We start from the raw sequence: 14926 nt of genomic DNA on the forward strand, positions 1-14926 counted from the left end.
ATTACATTTTGTTTTTTCATTCACTTCTGTCATGTGTTGATTTCTATTTGAAGACTAAACAACATTTTGTTTTAGTTGACATTTTTGTTTCGGTGATAATCATAATAGTCATTGTTATTTTCTCTGAAAAACAAACTAAGAATATAATATACAACTTAAAGTACTTAAAGTAGGAAGTGTGGAGTTATATTGTCCACATAATCACATAGCTCTGTCACATCACTTTGCCTCACTTTGTGTTTGTTTGATCTCTTTTGGGTGTGATGTTAATAACAAAATTAAGTTCACATTCAGCGAGTATTTAAATGCATGCTTCTTATGTATTACCACATAGTTATCAAATCCATATAAAGCCATACAGCATAAACTTCTTACTGCACGAAATGAAGCCTTTTTCTTTCTTGGCACCTATACTTTTCTACCTTCATCTTCTTTTTCTGTTTACTTTAAACTTAATATGGTTTGCTCCAAACCAAATTGTGGCAGTAACATTAGGAAACCAAACAGATCATTTGGCATTGCTCAAATTCAAAGAATCAATATCTAGTGATCCACATAGAGCTCTTGAATCCTGGAATACTTCCATCCACTTCTGCAAGTGGCATGGAATCACATGCAGCCCCATGCATCAAAGAGTTATAGAGTTGAAGTTAGAAGGATATCAGTTACATGGATCTTTACCTCCCCATGTTGGCAATCTTTTCTTTTCTGATATATCTCAATCTTAATAACAACAGCTTCTTTCGAGAAATCCCACAGGAGTTGGGTCAGTTGCTACAATTGCAACAACTTCATCTTTCCCAATAACTCGTTTGCAGGTGAAATTCCTACAAACTTAACATATTGCTCCAATCTCCAAGGCTTGTTTTTGGGAGGGAACAATTTGATTGGCAAAATACCAATTGAAATTGGCTCTTTGAAAAACCTTCAATCATTCTACATTTGGAAAAATAATTTAACCGGAGGAATCCCTTCATTCATAGGAAATCTTTCATACTTAACAGAGATTTCAGTTAATTATAACCACTTAGAGGGAGATATTCCAAAAGAAGTATGTCGCCTCAAAAACTTGACAACTTTAACTTGCGCTGTGAACAATTTGTCTGGTATGATTCCTTCTTGTCTTTACAATCTTTCATCACTTACTGGGCTCGTAACAACAAAGAATTTCATTTATGGTTCTCTTCCATCCAACATGTTCCACACCCTTTCCAAGCTCGAACATTTTCTAATAGGAGGGAATCAATTCTTTGGCCCAATTCCAACTTCAATTATAAATGCATCTTCCTTTGTAGAATTTGATATCAGTCAAAATCAATTTGTCGGACAAGTTCCAAATCTAGAAAGGCTAAAAGATCTGCAATATTTGAATTTGGAATACAATAATTTAGGTGGAAATTCAACTAATGATTTGGAATTTTTACATTCTTTGGCAAACTGTACAAAGTTGTATATTTTTTCTATATTCCATAATAATTTTCAAGGCATTCTCCCAAATGCCATAGGAAATTTATCCATTGAACTCAATGAACTATATCTTGGGTTTAACAAGATATCAGGAAAAATTCCTGCAGAATTAGGACACCTAATTGGCTTAACTCTATTGGGCTTGCAATTCAACTACTTTGAAGGAATGATTCCAACTACTTTTGGGAAGTTCCAAAAGATACAACAATTACAATTGGATGGAAACAATCTATTAGGAAATATACCGCCCTTTATAGGCAATCTCAGTCAATTGTATTATTTGGATTTACATCTTAATATGTTTGATGGAAGTATTCCTCCAAGTATAGGGAACTGCCAACAACTACAATATATAGAACTTTCACACAACAAGCTCAAAGGAACCATACCTTTAGAAGTTTTTAAGCTTTCTTCTTTATCAAACATGTTGAACTTGTCGCATAACTTTTTGAGTCGAAGCTTACCAAGAGAAGTCGGTATGCTTAAAATTATTGGTGTGCTAGATGTTTCTGAGAATCATCTATCTGGTGATATTCCTACAACAATTGGTGAATGCATAAGTTTAGAACACCTTCTTTTGCAAGCAAATTTTTTTAACGGAACAATACCGTATACTTTGGCTTCTCTCAAAGGTCTTCAGTACTTAGACCTTTCAAGAAATCGATTGAGTGGATCAATTCCTGATGTTATGCAAAACATCTCACTGTTGGAACATTTGAATGTTTCTTTTAACATGTTGGAAGGCCAGGTACCAATAGATGGTGTCTTTGGAAATGCAACCCAAGTAGCAATTATTGGAAACAATAAGCTTTGTGGTGGTATTTTGCAACTGCATCTACCACCATGCTCTATCAAAGGTAGGAAACAAGCAAAACACCATAAATTCAAATTGATAGCAGTGATAGTTAGTGCAGTTTCTTTTCTTCTCGTACTTTTATTTGTTATAACTATCTACTGGATGAGGAAAAGAAATCAAAATAGGTCTTTTGATTCACCAACAATTGATCAACTAGCTAAGGTTTCATACCAAGACTTGCATCGGGGAACTAATGGTTTCTCGACTGAAAACTTGATCGGATCAGGAGGTTTTGGTTCTGTGTATAAAGGAAATCTTGTGTCAGAAGATAATGTTGTTGCTGTAAAGGTGCTGAACCTTCAAAAGAAGGGAGCTCACAAGAGTTTCATTGTTGAATGTAATGCACTCAAAAACATAAGACATCGAAATTTAGTCAAGATTTTAACATGTTGTGTTAGTACGGATTACAAAGGTCAAGAGTTTAAAGCTCTAGTTTTTTATTACATGAAAAATGGAAGCTTAGAACAATGGTTGCATCCTGAGATTTTAAATGTTGAGCATCCAACAACACTGAACCTCGGTCATAGATTAAACATCATTATCGATGTTGCATCTGCATTACAATATCTTCATCAAGATTGTGATCAAGTGGTCATTCATTCTGATCTAAAGCCAAGCAATGTCCTTCTAGATGATGACATGGTTGCTCATGTGAGTGATTTTGGCATAGCAAGACTTGTCTCAGCCATTGGCGGTACCTCTCATAAGAATACTAGTACAATTGGAATAAAAGGAACTATTGGCTATACTCCTCCGGGTATGTTCTAAACCTTGAATCCTCCTTTGTTTCTTTGAATTCTCCACTGTTATTTTTTTTTGTAGATTTAATATTTTACAAGTTACATAGTGCTCACATTTTTTTATACATATTTTAGAGTACGGAATGGATTCTGAAGTGTCCACACTCGGTGACATGTACAGCTTTGGAATCTTTCTGTTGGAAGTTCTTACTGGTAGAAGACCCATCGATGAAGCTTTTGAAAATGGTCAAAATCTGCATAATTTTGTTGCAGTGTCATTTCCTGATAATGTTCTAAAGTTTTTAGACCCACATCTTGTATTTAGAGATGGAGAAGTAGAAATAGAAGATGAAAATCATGAGAATCTTGCTCCCAATGTAGAGGAGGGTTTGGTTTCACTGTTTAGGATTGAACTTACTTGTTCAATGGAATCACCGAAAGAAAGAATGAATATTGTTGATGTCACTAGAGAACTTAGCATAATCAAAAACGCCTTTTTCACTGGTGAGACTTTTTATGCTTAGTTGAATCATAACTAGTCATTAATTTCTTTCTAAGAGTTATAATTTGATTTTTTATAATCTTATTGTGTATTTCAAAAATGCTAAAGTACAAAATACAAAGGTAATAGTGGGTTTCTACTTGATTTGAATTTCAGGTGTTGACACTCATAACAAGTACTTAAAAGGTGGACTAAATTTCGAAGTCATTTGTGGAAAGAGAAGTTGAGAAGCATGGTGAACTTTTGTTAAGAAACTCATCCATTATCTTAAAGTCTCTATTAATTGCTAGAAATATTATACCATACAAAATACATGTAAGATTGTGTTCAAGTATGTTGCATAAGCATGTTAGGCAACTACTATAACTCATGTACCCTGGATAAGTATGTTATGCAGTAGAATAAACTTAGCCTGATACACCAGTCTATAAGCTAGAAGTATCAGTTTGTAATCAATTTAACTGAATGAAATTCACAATGAGATACTCCATTCATGATGATACAGATACTATTCGGGTTTTTATCTAGGTAGGTGGAGTAGCTCAACTGATATGTGTTATTTGAGTTAGATGTGTGTAAGTCATTAGTCCATGGTGTCATACCCCAATTTTGTCCGATAAGAAAAATCTCTCACCAGCAATCATCACCAGATGTTATAAGGCATAAACTCTGTCTTAGGGTTTCTCAGCCCTAAGCTACTCCAAACTCCCCATCATTTCTAAAGGCACATTCAATACTCACATGATTATTCTAAATAAAACTCTCAGTGACATCAAATCTTCAGTGACATTTCATCTGTTAAGATCCTTGTACATGACTCAAGAAAATATCTGTTGCATTTGTCTCGTATTGTTGTTACTGAAGCATGGGATGGTATGTGTATTTTGGGATTTTTTGGTTAACAAGGCCCATTTTGGTTTATCCATGGGATCTTTTGGTTTTAAAAAGGCCCATTCCCATCAACATGTCCATAATTAATTTTGCAAGTCAAAGTGTGGTTCAAATCTCTTTTACATTATTGATCCAAAATCCATTGTGTTATTAGTAAGTATTAAAGAGCCATGATTATTTTTTCTATGATCACTTGTTATTAGCTCATTTTCACATCTCAAATATATGTGCCAGATTTCTAAAACCCTTCATAGGTCCTTAAATTAAGTTTGTTTTTTTAAGCATGTATGTGTTGGTTTTAAAGTCACCATAGGTATGTGTATGTGTTGGTTATGTGTATGTGTTGGTTTTGTGATTAAAGTTGAAATTTGCAATACTTGTGACATATTTCATTTTAGACTTTTGGTTGCGTTTTTATTTTTTCTAATAGTAATATAACTAAAGGTAACCATTGGTTGATTGTTTATGGTGGCCCAAACCATTTTCAGAATGAGATAAAGTTTGAGCACTTTAATTGATTAACACAAATAAAATATTAAGGTAAGGTTTAAATGTTTAAAAAGGGTTAATTACGTAAATGAATTCTAATCCAAAATGTTACAAATAGTCCAAAAGCATTTACATAATTATCCAAAAAAGGTCTTAAATTAAAATTGTACATATGCTACAGACAGTCCCAAAGTTAATACAATTATCCAAAATGCAAAACGTTACATCAAAGTAATTAAGTGTTGTGCTGCAAATTCAAAATTGAAGGCAAAGCCTTTTGAAACCAGTTGCCAAGACCGTCCTGCATGTCGAACTACCCTTTGGAATTGAAACACCCAAAATTCAACCTCCTCCAAATGCTGGCGCAGACTTCTCCTTTCAATCAAGGTCTCTTCATTTGTGTGACCTGCAAAATTAACTCAAAGATTAAAAGTCTTTTCAAATAAGCACTTAAAAAATCTGGAAAATAATGGATAAGTTAATCAGTTTAAGGCTTTGCACAGAGAACCAAAGTAAACACCCAAAAATGTATTTTGCAACCAATTCAAACAACATAGAATCCACAAAATAATAATGCCATAAAATCTGGGATGAAAAGAAAACCTGACAAATAATTTTAAGATTTAAAAAATTCATCATAAGAACATAAATACCTAGAATAGAGAAAAGTAGAGAGAACGGAAAAATCAACAAGGCAAGGAACCACAACCATAGTTTTTCCATTAACATTCACACAACCATCAAAAAACAAACAACATTCTAAAAGAAGAAGACAGAGCAGAAGAGGACGAAAAGTTAAAGGAGAAGAAGAACTTATCATCGTCGGCGATGCAAACCAAGTAGCCCTCTTCTCTCCTTCTTCGCTTGAAACTCATATGCCATTTTGTTCATTGTTGTAATTAAAACAAACCCCCTTTGTTAATTTCATGAAATCATAGTGATTACTGGGTTTTAATATAAATTAGGGTTAGGGTTTTTTTAGTTTTCTTACCGCTCGCCGTGTCGAATCCATTAGCAGTTGCCACGCGCGGTTGATGTTGAGAGTCGAACGGAGTTTTGAATCTCCATTTTGAGAGGGGCGCCGATCCGGCCGGAGGAGGAGCATTTAGGTTAAAATGAGGCCGGATTTGGATTCTTCGGCCAAAAAGAGGTGGGTTTGTGTTTAGACATTTAGGTTTTGGGGTGGGGGTCGCCGGAGAAGAAGGCGGCGCCGCAACGGTTGGCCGGCCGCCACCGTCTTCTCCGGCAGGTGTTGGCCGTGGTGAAGACGGGGAGGTGAGGCGAGAGTTGCAGAGCAACTCTGAGTTTTGAGTGAAGAGAGAGAAAGAATTGAGCAAATGAGGTTATTCTCTTCCATTTTCCTTTTTAAATGGTGCTGGAGTGGGTGCATGTGCGCCAAGTGGCTCCATGTAGGAAGGCCACGCCTGTGTTGGACTTGGTCAACCAGGAAATCCTGTATGGAGTCCCCATAGTTTCCTTACCATGCATTGCCATCAGATTCCACCCATTCGTTTGACCAAGTCAGATCAGTGGATCTGACGATCAAGAGCTTCGTTGGAGGTCAACAAGGTTAACCGGACTCAACATCACTTCCTTGCATTTTGGGCCTTCAGATTGGGCTCAAAGACCATTTTTGTTATTTAAACCCCCTCTATTTCAAGTAAATCGCCCAGATTTGGGCTTCCATCACTATTAGCTTATTTTCTTTTTATTTTTGCTTGTTCATTTATTTATTTTATTTCATATCTTTATATGTACATATAAAATATATATTAAAGTATCATTGTTATAAAAAACAATATTTTTATTTTATTTATTTTCAACTTTTATTTTAAATGCTTTATTTGTTAATTAAAAATTAATCATTATTTCAAGTTGTAGAATTTGTTTAAGATATCATCTTGAATGTGTTTGATTAAACTCACTTGTGCAATTCTTAAGTTCGTTTGAACCATGATTTGAGTTATATTTTCATATTAACCCTTATCCCATAATCACTCTAATTGCTATATTAAATCATTTAAAAATAAATCACATATTTCTCGATTCAAAGTCGAGTCCATTTTCAAACACCTTTGTAAGTCGATCGCTTTTAAAAGCATCGCCATCAACCTCACATGACTTACTCTTGGGTCTTCTTACAATGAGACCTATTCGATTTTAATTAATCGATTAGATGAACTATTCACTAAATAAATTCAATTCGTTCACAAAATACAAATTTTAAACCTCGATCTGACATCGAGTATTCTCTATTAAAATTAAATTAAAATACCTAATCACAATTAAATACTATTTCATTTAGGAACAAAAAGGAGATGGTTTTGAGTTTTCAACCCCTCTCCTCGATTATTTGAGCACGAATTCTTTTACTCGGTTAATCGAATAATCGTCATTTCTAATCCACTTAAGAACAAATAAATCAAATCCTTTTATAATAAGAAATGAAAAGGGAGATGACTTTGAGTCTTCAATTTTTTTCCTCGACTATTTGAATACAAGTTCTCTTACTTGGTTAGTCAAATAATTGTCTTTCCTTTACAAATTTCCAAACCCCGATTAAATCAAAACACTTTCATAATAATGAAATGAAAAAGGAGATGACTTTGAGTCTTCAACTTCTCTCCTCAATTGGTTGAATACGAGTTCTCTTACTCGGTCAGTTGAACAATTGTCATTTTTCCACAAACATACAACTTAATCAAATCATTTTCTTAACAAATTACACGAAAAAGGAGATGGTTTTGAGCTTTCAACTCCTCCTCTCAAATGCTTGGATGCGAGTTGTCTTACTCAACCATTCAAATACTTGTCATTTATTCTAAAATACGTCAACCATATACAACCTTATTTTTTCTAAATACTCAGATGAAACAGAAAGCGGTCTAGAGTCTTCTATTCCTCTTCCCGATTATTAGGATACGAGTTGTCTTACTCGATTATCTGAGTATTCGTCATCCATTCAAAACACCTTAATTATTATCAAATCCTTTCTATAATTAAGGATGAAAAAGAAAATGGTCTAGAGTCTTCTATTCCCTTTCCCGACTGTTAGGATATGAGTTGTCTTACTCAACTATCCGAGTAATCGTCATCCAACCAAAAAACATCTCAACCAATCAAAAACATCCAATATATTAATCCAACTTGTCACCCTTGTGTGATCAAAACTTTTTCAGAAAGAACACTATTTTATCCTTTCTAATGCGCATAACAAACCAATGCTTAAGCCTCTGTCGAGAGTAGACAAGCCAACGTTTAGCCTTTAGAACACGATCTAAACAGTTGTTCGGTAAAAGACACCAACCAACCGTAGTTTTGCGAACTACGAATGCTCTGATTTCCTTATTTAAGGATACGTAGGCAGGAGATTGTTGTATCTTCGCGAGCACACTAATAAAAAAAACCTCCCCTTTCTCCTTTCTGAGATTCTCATCCATTTCTACTTTCAATATTTTATAACCCAAAGATAACAAACAAACATAAATTAACACTCGAAACACAAATTAGAACTAAAAGGTTCCCGTTGAGTACAACGGGCACAAGAGGTGCTAATACCTTCCTCTTGCGCAATCCACTCCCGAACCCAAATATGGTTGCAACAACCATTATTCTATTTTTCAAAGGTTTTATCGATATTTTCCTATTCCTTCATTGGGATAAATAAAGTTCGGTGGCGACTCTGTTCGAACATAATCATTTTTCCGCGTCCATCGTGAGGAATCGTATTTTTCGAGATGCGACAGATGGCGACTCTGCTGGGGATATAATTATTTTTCCGCGTCTATCGCGAGGAATCGTATTTTTTGAGATGCGACAGATGGCAACTCTGCTGGGGAATAGCTCCAAGCGAAAGAGAGTGTAGCCTAATTTAGTTCAGTTGATGTATTGTGTGTTAATTTTGTTTATTTGTGTGTTATTTATTCTGTTATTATTATGTTGTCATAATTATTGTATTGTGATTTATTAACTATGTCTTATTTGGGGCTCTCTGTTAGTGGTGCTTGGTGAGATAAGCTCTCTACCCGAGTCTGAGAAAAACCATAAGATTAAGTTGGTGGTTGCGTAGTGGACGCCCACAAGGAGTCTTCCTTGTTGGGGAATTGCGAAGACCCCACCTAGAGGAGATTCTCTTGAGATATTACTGCCCGATGAGTTTTCGTCACGACGATAGTATTCTCAAGTTGGATCAATGACTCTAGGGACCTTTTAACCCATTATATCCGGTGGTTATGTAGTATTTACCTGAAAAGTCCCAGACTTATTGGGTTAGTACGAAAGCCCCAATCAGATGAGATCCCTTGGGCGTATTACTACCTTACAGTAGTATTCCTAACCTCGATCTATGACTCTGAGAACCTTATTAGTACCTTGGATTCGAGAGTTGTGTAGTATGGACCCACTAGAAGTCTTCCTCTTTGGGACCATATGAAGGCCTCACCCAAAAGAGACTCTTTTGGGGATGTTATTTGCGAATGAGCTTTCGTCATGACAATAACTTTCCTAAATAATGATTGATGACTTTGGGAACCTTTTAACTTTAGCATCCTCCCAAAAGGGTTTTGTTTAGTAAACAAGGATACCCACTCTCACTGCCTGTATGTTGACCTACCTGTGGCATGCATAGCATCATAACATTCATATTATTTTATTTCCAAGGAATCTGAGTGTCATAAGTTGCAGGAATTTAAGAAACATGGAATCAAGCAAAAGGAACATTTACTCTTTCAAGTTCAAAGATCCCGATCTAAGGAGCTTACGTGACTTGGTCTCTCAGATGCACCCGGTGTACAGAATCAACTTTGGGAAGAATTATGGCAATCTGCTCAGCATCCTTAACCAACGAGTGGGCTATACAGCTTTAGTCACTTTGGCCCAATTCTATGACCTACCTTTAAGATGCTTCACATTCCAAGACTTCCAGCTAGCACCAACGTTGGAAGAATTCGAGCATCTTGTTAGGATTCCTATGAAGAACAAACCACTATTTAAAGGGATAAATGAATCTTTGCCCCTTAAGATCATTGCTAGCACGCTTCACATGGATGAAAAGGAAGTAGAGGCTAACCTAAAGACCAGAGGGAATACCAAAGGATTTTTGCTAAGTTTTCTCTTGGAAAGAGCTCATACCCTACTAAAAGCAGAAAGTTAGGACGCGTGTTACTCTATTATTGTGTTGGCCATCTATGGCATCATCCTGTTCCCAAGTATGGATGGTTTCATAGACATGGCTGCTATTTGCGTTTCCCTTACAGGAAACCCAATGCCCACCTTGTTATATGATGTTTACTATTACATGAGCCATATGTACACTAAGAAGAAAGGAATGATTGCTTGTTGTGCTCCTTTATTATATCAGTGGTTTCTAGAACATCTTCTGAAGATAGGTGCTTGGGTTGAACAGACAGATGTTAGTTAGCCTCAGAGATTGGGATCACTCCGATCCGAAGATCTTTCTTGGTATTCCAAAGAATACATCAAATGGACATCATATTCAATTGCAGGGATTTCCCTAATCTACCACTTATTGAAACTCAAGGATGCGTAAATTCTAACCCGGTTCTATCACTAAGACAACTTGGCTACCCAATGGAAGGCCCTCCAAAGACGAGGTCTTTGGAAGCTTTCTTGTTACTTGATTTTGGGGTTGAGAATCCTAGCTTGTTCCAACGAATCAAAGAGGCTTGGAAGAATATCAATCGAAAAGGGAAAGCTGGTTTGGGGAGAGCAAATGGGATTACAAAAGAACTATATTTTCATTGGGTAAAGGAAAGGGTGGAGATGATCAAAATTCCATTCGTCATTCCGACACCTGTACCTCTTCCTGAACCTAAGCTCACCCATGTCCCTATTGAAGAAGTGGAGGAACTCAAGACCACCATGGCAAATCTAGAAAAAGAGAATGAAGAGTTGAAGATAAAACTCCAACAAATCATCAATGAGAAAAATACCATGAAGTGGGAGCTTGAGAGAAAGGATGCACAACTTCAAGCACATGTGGAAAAGTTCAACAAAGAGAAGCATAAAAGGAAAAAGATCAAAGTAGGACTAGAACAAGCTGACCATTGCCTAAATACTCTTAAGGGTCAATTACGACGAGCTCAAAAATAATGCCAAGACAATGAGCGTTGGTGGCATCTAGCCACGAAGGAAAACAAGACGATAAGAGATACACTTGGGGCTCAGATAAAAGAACTCACCAATTTTGTTCATCATGCAAAGGCTGAAGTAGATCAGGAACTCTGACTCAAGAATATAGCCACCGAAGCTTCTAGGGTTTCACCCATGATATAGGAGGAGAAGTGTCGAGAAGTAAGAGACGTAAAAGAGTCTGCCAGCTATTGGAAGAACCAGCTAGAGTCATTACACCAAGACAACTCTATATGGTTGAAGGAACGAGAGTATGTGATTGAAGATTATGAATCCTTTAAAAATACCATAGACTTCTTGCAAGGAGATAGGGATAAGTTCCATATAAAGCTCGATGAGCTAGTGAGATTCTGTAATTGGGCGGCTAAAGAATTACCATGGAAGTTAAGAGACACAGTTGAAGAGTTGAAGGAAGATAGCACTCCTCCAGCCATAATCAGTTTCGTTCTGCTCTGTAGAGGGTTACTGAAGAGGTTCAAGGAAGAACTATAAGAGCTCCAAGCCAGAAAGCCTGCAGTTTAATTTTCCTATGTCTTATATTTTGTTCCTTTAACAAATGTATTTTGAATTATGGCCTTTTGGACCCCTATGTTACGTACTTGAATGAATGATGTTTAAAAATCACTCCATTATTGTTATTCTAAGTATTTCTTGTTTCTTCGAATTACTAACAACTAATGGAACTCGAACGATTCCCTGAAAATAAAATATGCATAACATTCACATCTTCATTATGCATCACGTTTCATAAAAATTCAAAAAAACTTACCCAACCTTTTTACCCTTTATCCAGCCATATTGACTAATCAACACCGATACGAGACGCGAAGCAACTAAAATATGACACTAGAGCAAGTTGAGACTAACCAAATTACCATGAGGACAGACATCAATACGATCCAAGAGAAAATGGATCAGCTGTTGGAGACAATGCTCGCAATTTCCCAAAGAGAGAGGATTGAGGATGAAGAAGCTAGGGCAAAAAGGAATGATAGCACACCAGGTTTCAACCCCCAAGACGAGAGTTACGTCCCCATCAAGAAGAGATTTGTTTAGATACCGGTAGGAGACAAAGGATATAGGGATCGTGCAGAGCCTTCTGATACGTCTATTCATCATGGATCCGAAATTGGAGATGACCAGTACGATGCTTTCTATGTGCCTGATCAACCGAAGCCTAAAATACTTCCAGATCCTGCTGCAGATAGGCTCCGTACCCTGGAAAAGAAGATCAAAGCTATAGAGTGGAATAATATCTTCGGCGCCTCTACCATGAACATGCGTTTGGTATCAAATTTAGTCATCCCGACTAAATTTAAAACTTCTGATTTCGAGAAATACAAAGGACAGACTTGCCCAAGAAGTCACCTGGTAATGTACTTCAAGAAAATGGTTGCTCATACCGAAAATGATAAACTACTTGTACACTGTTTCCAAGATAGTCTAAGTGGAGCATCTCTGAGATGGTACATGAGCTTAGAGCAGGGGCGGATTCAAAGCTGGGAGGATTTGGCTGATGCATTTCTCCGTCAATACAAATATAACTTAGATATGGCACCCGATCGAATGCAGTTACAAGGGATGACCATGAAAGAAAATGAGTCATTTTAAAGAATACGTCCAGCGGTGGAGAGAGTTGGCTGCTTAGGTAGAGCCACCATTGTCTGAAAAGGAAATGACCGGAATATTTGTGGACACCTTGAAGGACCCCTTCTTTGATAGATTGGTGAGTAGTGCAACATTCGACTTTGCACATCTAGTCACAATCGGAGATCGCATAGAAAAAGGGTTAAGGGATGGAAAGATTCCAGGAGCTATGGCAGCCCCTAGCGCACCGAAAAAGTATTCTGGAGGCTTCCCGAAGAAAAGAGAAGGTAAAACGAACGCTATATCCAGAGGCTATAAGGGGAAGCGACAAGCTTCATATGGCCAAGTTGCCGTTGTGGTACCCATACCTTATCAACAACCAATGCAGCAACAACAGGTGTATCAACCACAACATCAACAACATCATCATCAGCAAAACACTGCGCCACCAAGACAATTCAAGCCAAGACCTCCAAGAAGGCAACTTGATCCTCTACCAGTGCCTTATAGCCAAATATTCCCATATCTGCAAAAGGAGGGCCTTCTGACATTAAGGGAGCTAAAACCGGCTGTTTTTCCATATCCACCCGGATACGATGCTAAACGCCCATTGTGAATTTCACATAGGAGCACCTGGTCATACCTTGGAGAATTGTTTCGCATTTCAAAATCGGGTAAAAGACTTGATCGAAGCAAAGGCCATCTCTTTCACCCCGAGACGCCCGAACGTGAACACCAATCCTATGCCAACACATAAGGATGCCTCCGTCAGTGCCATTGAGGAGAGTGATCAAGGTAAATTGATCCGTAAGGTTGAAGAGATTCAAACCCCTATCGCCAGATAGGAGCACAATTGTTGAAGAGTGGTCTAATCCCGGAGGAGCTTATTGCTGAAGAGAACAATGAAAAGTTAAGGAATTTTATACAACAAATGCTAGTTCAAGGTGAGTTACAGATAAATTGCCGTGTCAATAGCTAGCGCCAGGAAGAGATAGCCGTGGTGGACATCCTTTATGATGAGGTTAAAGTGAAAATACCTATAATCCCACTGGTGATAGAGTTTCCAGCACCGTTCGCATATGAAGATGAGAAGGCCATCTAGTGGATATATCAGCCCAGAGCTTTTAAGCAGGGGCAGGAAGACTGACCTTTGATGATCAACGAACCAAATGTCACTTCAATTGTGGGGCCTGCAGGAATTACACGCAGTGGCCGAGTGTTCGCACCAAGGACTACTGATACTTCCGCAAAAGCTAAAGGAAAGGAAGCTGCTGTCCAGATCCCTGTCCCTAATCAAGAAATGCAAGACATGCACCTGTCTCCTAAAGCTACAGTCACTCGTGAAGAGGCCGAGGAATTGCTGAGGATAATCAAGAAGAGTGATTTAAAAGTGGTGGACCAACTGAATCAAACACCTTCAAAAATCTCCATGTTATCTTTATTACTTAACTCAGAAGCACACAGGAACTCGTTGTTGAAAGTATTGAGCGTCACACATATCACAAAAGAAATAACAATAGAACAGTTTGACGATGTGATAGCTTGTGTGACCACTGGAATATTTTTGGGTTTTAACGATGATGAACTGCCAGTCGAGGGAAAGAACCATAACAAGGCCCTGCATATCTCCTTGAAATGCATAGATACTATACTATCAAGGGTGTTAGTAGACACAAGTTCCTCGTTGAACGTCATGCCAAAGACAACATTGATAAAGCTGCCAATGGAAGGGATAAGTATGAAGCCTAGCACCCTAATCGTAAAGGCATTTGATGGCTCAAGGAGAGCAGTGATAGGAGAGGTTGACTTACCAACCAAGATAGGTCCAACTATTTTTAATATCACGTTCCAGATTATGGACATACATCCTGGTTATAGTTGCCTACTTGGGAGACCCTGGATTCACTCTGCAGGCGTTGTCACCTCTACTCTACATCAAAAGCTAAAATTCATTACAAATGACAAGATGATTGTGATTGGAGGGGAGGAGGATATCTTGGTTATCCACTTGACATATTTCCGATATATCGAGGTGGATGGCGAGATAACTGAGACATCATTCCAATCCTTGGAAGTGGTAAATATGATGGCCATCCAACAGACATTGGAGACCTTGAAATTAGGACCATCCATGGCTTCGTGGCAAGGAGCTAAGGCTATTATGGAAAGTGAAAATGCTTAAGATTGGGGCAAAATGGTGGAAGTGAAAGAGAAACAAGACAAGTTTGGCCTGGGGTATGACCA

At 37.5% G+C, this 14926-nt stretch overlaps 1 long non-coding RNA gene and 1 pseudogene across 1 annotated transcript; one reads left to right on the forward strand and one right to left on the reverse strand.

Moving 5' to 3' along the window:
• Positions 1–188: 188 nt before the first annotated feature.
• LOC127131781 (probable LRR receptor-like serine/threonine-protein kinase At3g47570) lies at positions 189–4667 on the forward strand (annotated as a pseudogene).
• A 415-nt stretch (positions 4668–5082) lies between these two features.
• LOC127131804 (uncharacterized) lies at positions 5083–6278 on the reverse strand. Its single transcript, XR_007806520.1, has 2 exons — positions 5937–6278; positions 5083–5858 (listed from the first exon to the last, which is right to left on the reverse strand). It is a non-coding gene; the product is annotated as an uncharacterized LOC127131804 (long non-coding RNA).
• Between the last annotated feature and the right edge of the window lie 8648 nt (positions 6279–14926).

Source organism: Lathyrus oleraceus, chromosome 1 (genome assembly GCF_024323335.1).
Source record: "Lathyrus oleraceus cultivar Zhongwan6 chromosome 1, CAAS_Psat_ZW6_1.0, whole genome shotgun sequence".
Taxonomy (NCBI): Eukaryota; Viridiplantae; Streptophyta; class Magnoliopsida; order Fabales; family Fabaceae; genus Lathyrus; species Lathyrus oleraceus.